General features: G+C 40.3%; 1 non-coding gene across 1 annotated transcript; it reads left to right on the forward strand.

Moving 5' to 3' along the window:
* The first annotated feature begins 6,144 nt into the window (after nt 1–6,144).
* Nucleotides 6,145–6,218, forward strand: TRNAM-CAU (transfer RNA methionine (anticodon CAU)). The gene has a single exon. It is a non-coding gene; the product is annotated as a tRNA-Met (tRNA).
* The last annotated feature ends 1,013 nt before the right edge of the window (nt 6,219–7,231 follow it).

Here is a 7,231-nt window from a genome sequence, read left to right on the forward strand (position 1 = left end):
AGCAGCACCTTGGTCAAGGAGCACCGTGGATGAAACAGGGAAATGGGGTCTTAAAGGTAAAGGTAGGACAACATGAACATACACAAAAGAAAGCCATTTCTGGATTAAGAAGAGAGGGGGGAAATAAACAAGATTTATTATCAGCAGGAAAGAATGCTTACAAAATTAATTCGCTGGGTATCACTTTTATCTCTTTTATTAACCCCAATCTTTTAAGTGAATGTAGAATCATGAGCTCCTACCAGTAGATGGAAAACTGCTCGATTTCACAAGCGGCACGAAGAAAAGGCCTGTATATAAACAAGGTTACTGTGTGTCTCACTTGACTCAGACAACATCTCTTTTACAATGCATATTCACATAAGGATTGTGAACCCTGAATTTGAACCTCCTTTGAACCTGCCAAGACAGCCCTGTTAACTAGTTCTCATAAATAACAATGGCGCTAACACTAACTGAAGTGTCATAAACCGTATTAGGCAGTGGGCAGTCATGAGTTCAGATAGTAGATAAAACCACCCTGTAAGGTAGATATCATTATCTTCACTCTCCAGATGGACAGCAAGGTCAAACAACTGGTTTTAAGGTCATCCAATTAATAAGTGACATTGCTATATCTGTCTGATTCTAACAAAGAAGGAAAATCTGCCAAACAAGGACAATACATTTCAAAAGTGTTAGATTTAGTAAATTCAGAGAAGTAGCAGAAGATTAGGTGGGGAAATTGAAAAAGAAAAACAAAAAACAAGAAACCCCAGCCCCCAAAGTGTTGGATGCTACTTATGGCTTCCAATTTCAGAATATAAGAGAAAAAGTGAAGGTAAGAAAAAGAATCAAATTGGCTGAAACTAGAACCTGCACCAACATAACAGAATGCTACAAAACAAGAAAATTAAACCAGATCATTTAAGAAGAAGTGAAAAAAATAAAATTTACCTGTAGGAAAAAAGACCAAAATAGGAGACAATTTAATTTGTAAGACCATTATTATTTGGAATAGGGAAAACATTATTTAATTCTATTAGGCAGAGGAGTACTGGGTAGATACTGATTCAATGACAAGAATGGACATCTAATTAAAAAAAAACAAACCACATTTAAGATTCAGCGGCTAGGGTTGGTTACCGGGTTTGATGTTTTTAAAACAATCTATAAGAAGGGTCAATCTGTATTCAGTGTCACAGACTGTACCACCCACATGTGCTGGCAGATTGGGAAAACTAGAATAAGGAAGGATATGACTCAAAGTTATTTAATAAAATGGTTTTACTCAAATGGTCTAGGCCTAAAGATATTCATTCCAAAATAAGAGGGCTTATTAAATTTGACCACTGTAGATTAAAAACAAACAGGCTCCCCCCACCCCCAGCAATTCTTCAGAAGATGTGGATGATGGGAAATGCATCTAGAAAAGTTCAAGATGAGGGATCAGTCAGACCCATTTAAGTACTAGAAAGGAATCAGTGCCAAATATCACCCGACTTGTAAACACTATAAGTATTTAGAGGTTTAGAGATACAGCTAAACAGTTTTGAGCATCAAGGTATATATAACTTTTTTTCTTGAGATGGGACAGTAGGCATTCTGCATTTACTTTTATGATGAGCATTGAAAAGTCTTAAGTTACTCTTTGGTTTTTTTAAAGGTAATACTTGTTGATCTCCAGCATGAATTGTCTTGCACAAAAATATGCTGGGTATTTAAAAATCTATGGGAAGATCTGAAATACTGCATTTAAAAAAGAAAGTACTGATGTTATACCATGCAGCTACTTAAGCCACGAGGACTATATCTTCATTTAAGGGTCAGGGTCAGTAAGAATACAGCATTTGAATATCATTGTGGGCTTTCTTTTAGCATTTGAAAGTAACTTCTAAAAACAAGGGTTAGTACATACTGACATTTGGAAAGAGTACATCTGGCTCAAAAGCTTCCTCCAATACAGGCTTCATTTGGTCCCAAGAACTAGCATATCCAAGCATCTCTGTACAGCAAAATATTTCTGAGGTCCAGGCAATAGCCTACTTAACCCCAGTGGCATGTGATTCAGTGAAGAAATGCAGGCAATGGATGGAAATAAGATTTAACTGCTGGCACAGAAAGAGCCTGTCCAATTAGCACAGTTTGCCAGGTGGCCATCTTGGATATAGCTCCAAAAAGGGTGACATAATATAATGGCTTCCACCCAAATTAGGTACCAATTCGGAGCAGCGTAAATCTGCAGTTGTCATTTCTTCTGCCCAGAGTGTCACGTCTGCCAGGAACTGTCATAGAATAGTAGCTAAAGAACGCAGGATCTGGAAGGGGACTGACTGCAGGTGTTTGAATCCTAACACTGACTGGACAAATATAACTGTTCTCAACCCCAGTCCTCACTGGAAAAAAGGAATATCATATTCTATCTCATAGCTATTTTGAGGATTCAAGGAGGTAATTCATATAGAAGGTTTTGAAATAGGGTAAGTAAGTGCTCAATAAATGTTAGCTGTTATTAGCAGATTCTTGGCAACAGACTCAAGAGCTGAAAACATAAGAAACCAAAGATGTAGTATCTTCAGGAGACAAAAAATAATGGTACTAATTGGGTCCCAGGAGTCTATTCTGGCAATAAAGAGGATGGATGCTGAAATCATCTAGTCTACTGCTTAAGAGAAACACCTTGAAACAGATTTCTGCAGGGACCCACCTCAGGGAAAATTAAGACTTGATCACATGAAGACAGAGGACAACCTGATGAGTGATCATAGCTAACACTTCTGGAGGCCTCTCTGGTTTACCATAGCTTGACCTGTGGTTGTGGATTGGCTCTGATAATCTGCCTTTCCCCTCATCCTCTCATCCCATGAGAGATAGCTTGGATATGATGATGAGGGAGCAGCCTATCGCTATAAAGGGAGCAGAGAGCAAAGCTAAATGGCCAAATGGGAATTGAAACTGTGACCTTGGCCTCATCAAAAACAGTCAGCAATGTCTTTGAATAGCCTAGTTTTTCACAGACAGCCAAGCCATCTGCAGACAAAACATGGCGCGCGCGCGCGCGCACACACACACACACACACACACACACACACACACACGCACTAAAACAAACAAGAAACAAGATTTAAAACTAAAATAGAAATTAATTCACAGGTCATTCTGACAAAATCAGTTTCTATTTTCCTGGTGCCAGCATCAATAGTCAATTGTTTGTAGGTTTGAAATGTTTCTGAAATGGAGAACTGTATGCTATAACTAACATTTGAAGAGATGTCTTAGCTACGTGATCAACTTGTACTGATAGGATATCTACATGGCTAAACTTTGAAAATTAAAAAATGAGTACCTCTACAGAAACAAACTCAGATGTTTTAGATACCTGACATATATTGATCAGTTTAATTCTCACAACAACCCAATGGCAAAGGTGATGCTATTATTTCTATTTTACAGACCAAAAATATGAAGCCAGAGAAATGAGAGAACCTGCCCAAGGTCATATGGTGAGTAGAGTCAGGATTTAGACCCCGTCCATCTAACTCAGAGCCAGTGAAAAATCCTCCCCGCTCATCTTCAGTCTTCTCTCTCCTTTTCCCTTATTCCCCGCCCCCAGTGTTACTTTATGAGGGCTAGTAAGGAAATTATCACTATTTTGTAAAATCAGATTTTAAAAAATCACAAGAGTTGTCCTAAATGACAGTGCCTTTATTTTGCAGATGAGGACTCTGAAGCTCAAGCTAATGGGCCCTAAAAAAATAATGGGATCATCAAACTGGTGACAGTGTATGCTATGGAGTACCCACCTCTTCCTAATTCTTACAGGCGTCCCTCTGAAGTACTCCAGAGGCTTCAGCTGCTTTCTTACAACTCAGTTTTCATCTCTGACCACAATTATTTATCTCAAAGTGAAGCCAGGTCTCCTCTCTCTGCAAATCTTGGTTCTCCCCTTTGATCTGGGCAGCCCTCTGTCAGCAGACGTCAGCAAATCCTTACTCAAGAAAACTGCTTGATTGCAGGAGATGCCCACACTACTTTGTTCCCTAAGATTACTCTCACTAATTGTCCTTGTGCCTAGCGAGGAATTGCAGATCCTTTTGAATCTCTAATGCTAAAGGAAATTAGTAGTAATTTATGCTTAATATGCATGTGATTAGAGGTTATTGATTATATTCTCATCTTTCATTTGTGTTGATGGTAGGGAACTTCCTCTCGTTGCTGGCTTTTTGTTCAGTGAAAGAAGATTTGGAGTTTGATATGACCATGGTAGGCTGAATAATGCCCAAGATGTCCATGTCCTGTCCTAATCCCAGGAACCTGTGAATATGTTGCCTCATATGGCAAAAGGAATTTTGTGGATGTAATTAAATTAAGGATCTTGAGATGGGGAGATTATTCTGGATTATTTGGTGGGACCCAATGTAGTTACAAGGGTCCTAACAAGAGGGTGGCAATAGAGTTAGATGAAGAAAAAAAAAAAAAAGGAGATGTGACTATGGAACCAGAAGTTGGTTGGAGTGATGCACTTTGAAGATGGAAGAGGGGGCCACCAGCTAAGGAATGCAGTTCGGCCTCTAAAAGCTTGAAAAAACAAAGAAACGGGGTCTACTCTGAAGTCTCCAGAAGGAATGCAGCCCTGCCAACACCTTGATTTTGACTTCCAGAGCTTTAACATCATAAATATATGTTGTTTTATGTCACGAAATTTGTGGCAATTTGTTAGAGCACTCATAGGAATCTAATACAGTCACCCTGGTGCAGATCCTCATGCCTGCTCAGAACATGTCCTTGACTTTAGTCTTTCCTCTTTGTCATTTATCCCACCAGTTTCAATGATTCATTCATCCACTGAAGTCAATTAACTAATATTTACTGAGCCCTTACTATGCACCAGGCACCGTGATGATGTGAGCAACATGGCCTGCACTTCTCTACTTCTGCTTATGCCATTCTTTCCACCTTTTATGCCCTGTCCCAATATCTGACAGGTAAAATGCAGCTGGTCCTATGGGGCAGCTCACCTGGCTTTGGTTCACCTTTGGTGTTCCAACTTGGGGCCTCAAAACCTACTAATGATAAACTTAGCCTTCCTCAGGCTGCCCACAGTCCACTTCCCAATCCTTGGATCCGTACAGCTAAATTGTGAGCCTGTTTCTCTTGAGGACAGAGGCTTTTCACTCTCAGGACCCAGCCTCAGATAACAAAGAGTCCAGAGTAAACAAGATAAGTCATTTAAATCTCTGTTAACAGCCCTTCACATGCTGTCTCAGCACTGTAGCACGCTGACGTTTACTTAGGATACTTGATCACATCCCATCTTTGATTATGATCAGAGTAGTAAGATTGTCTCTCTCTTCTAGTTTCTAATCATCCTTTTGAGGGGACTCATTCATATATGTCTTCTTCAGTACGTGATACATTGCTGGTGCTCAAGAAATGTGCTGAATGCACAAAACCACAAACCAGCACTCATCGTGGATGAATATGCCTGCCAGCACGGAATGGTGTCCTCATAACTTATCAACATTGATAAATATTCTTCATCCCAAAAGCTTTGCTCCCAAATGTTGACAAGCTTAATATAAAACAACCCAAATATCAGTAGAATGTTGAACCTGGAGTGGTGTTTAGAGTTTTATTACAACTCTCTAATTTTGTGATTCCTCTACATCATTATATACCTGGGAACTAGAATGTAGTAGGTATATGATATATGGTGTGGAATAAATATTCCAATCTAACAGTCAGTGCTCTGGCCAGGTTATATCTGAACTGGCATCCCCTCCTGCTTTGTGCCCAGTCTCACCTACTGGTCCGAGCTGCTACCTCAGTGTCAAGGTGTTCTGTGACTGGTTCCACCTCTATATACCTGATTTTAAAAAATAGCTTTACTGTGGCATAATTTACATACAACACAATTCATCCATGGTAAGTGTGCAATTTATTGAGTTTGGGCAGATGCAAATGTCGTGAACCACCTCCACACTCATGCCTTTTCTTTTTTTTTTTTTTTTTTTGGAGGGCAGTGTCACCGGCCCTCATATGTGGGACCCGAACCGGGGCCCTCTGGCGTCCCAAGCCAGTTCTTAACCATCGCGCCACTCGGCCGGCCCTCACCACCACACTCATGATACAGAACTTTCGCATCATTAAAAAGTTTCTTGGGGCGGCCAGTTAGCTCAATTGGTTAGAGCACAGTGCTCATAACACCAAGGTTGCCGGTTCGATCCCGGCATGGGCCAGTGAGCTGCACCTTCCACAACTAGATTGAAACAACTACTAGACTTGGAGCTGCTGGGTTCTGGAAAAACACACTGTTCCCCAACTAAAAAAAAAAAGAAAAGTTTCTTCATGTCCCTTTGCAGTCAAACTCCTTCTCAACTTCCGTTCTCAAGCAACCGCTGATCTGTTTTCAATTATTAGACTTTTGCCTTTCTAGACTTTCATATAAATGGAACCACACAGGATGTGGCCTTTTATATCTGGGTCTTTCACATGTTCCTGAGATTCATGCGTTCTGCAGCATACATCCCTGTGAATGATTTTATCTGCTGTCTTGTCTGGCCCTTTGGTGTAGTCCTGACGTTTTTTCCTGGCTGCCTTGCCCACCAGCACCTTTGAGCTCCAAGGAAGCTGAGGGTTGCTAAATCCTGGCCTGTTCTCCTGCCTGACGGACCACATTTTCCAATCACCTGCCCTTCTCTTACTTGGGTAAAGTCCCCCCTTCTCTGCTGACTCATTGTCCCAGTAAGGAACCTGGAGGTTATCTTCCATCTTCCTTCTCCCTGAGACCTATTTCCCATGAATGTCATTTCAAGTAAAGAAAGGGAGTGTTGCAAATATGGCATAAAATATTATTCTAAAAATATCTGTCTGGCAGGTCTGAGAATGCTCATGCTCATTGCATTGCAAGGATGAGTGTTCTCTGTGGAGACCATGAAAGGGATCTTATGGACACACATATTGATAGTTCCCTCATTTTCTCAGGTCCAAGTGCAGAAAAGCCACTTTCCTTATGGATACTCATTGCTTATGGTCTGAAGCTTAGTTACAACTGGTGATGAATATTAGTTTTAGACAAAACAAGTAATGTAGACAAAACAAAAGAAGGTAATTCTCAGGTAATGCTCAAGTTGTCCATTAATCTTGAAATTAAAATTCCAGGGCTTCACATATCTATAATTTAACAGCCTCAAGTTCAGAAGTATGTAAAAAAGTATCTATTGCTGCAGGGAGTGAAATTCCTCACAAAGCC

The sequence above is a fragment of the Hipposideros armiger genome, unplaced genomic scaffold, assembly GCF_001890085.2.
Source record: "Hipposideros armiger isolate ML-2016 unplaced genomic scaffold, ASM189008v1 scaffold_1357, whole genome shotgun sequence".
NCBI classification, from domain to species: Eukaryota; Metazoa; Chordata; class Mammalia; order Chiroptera; family Hipposideridae; genus Hipposideros; species Hipposideros armiger.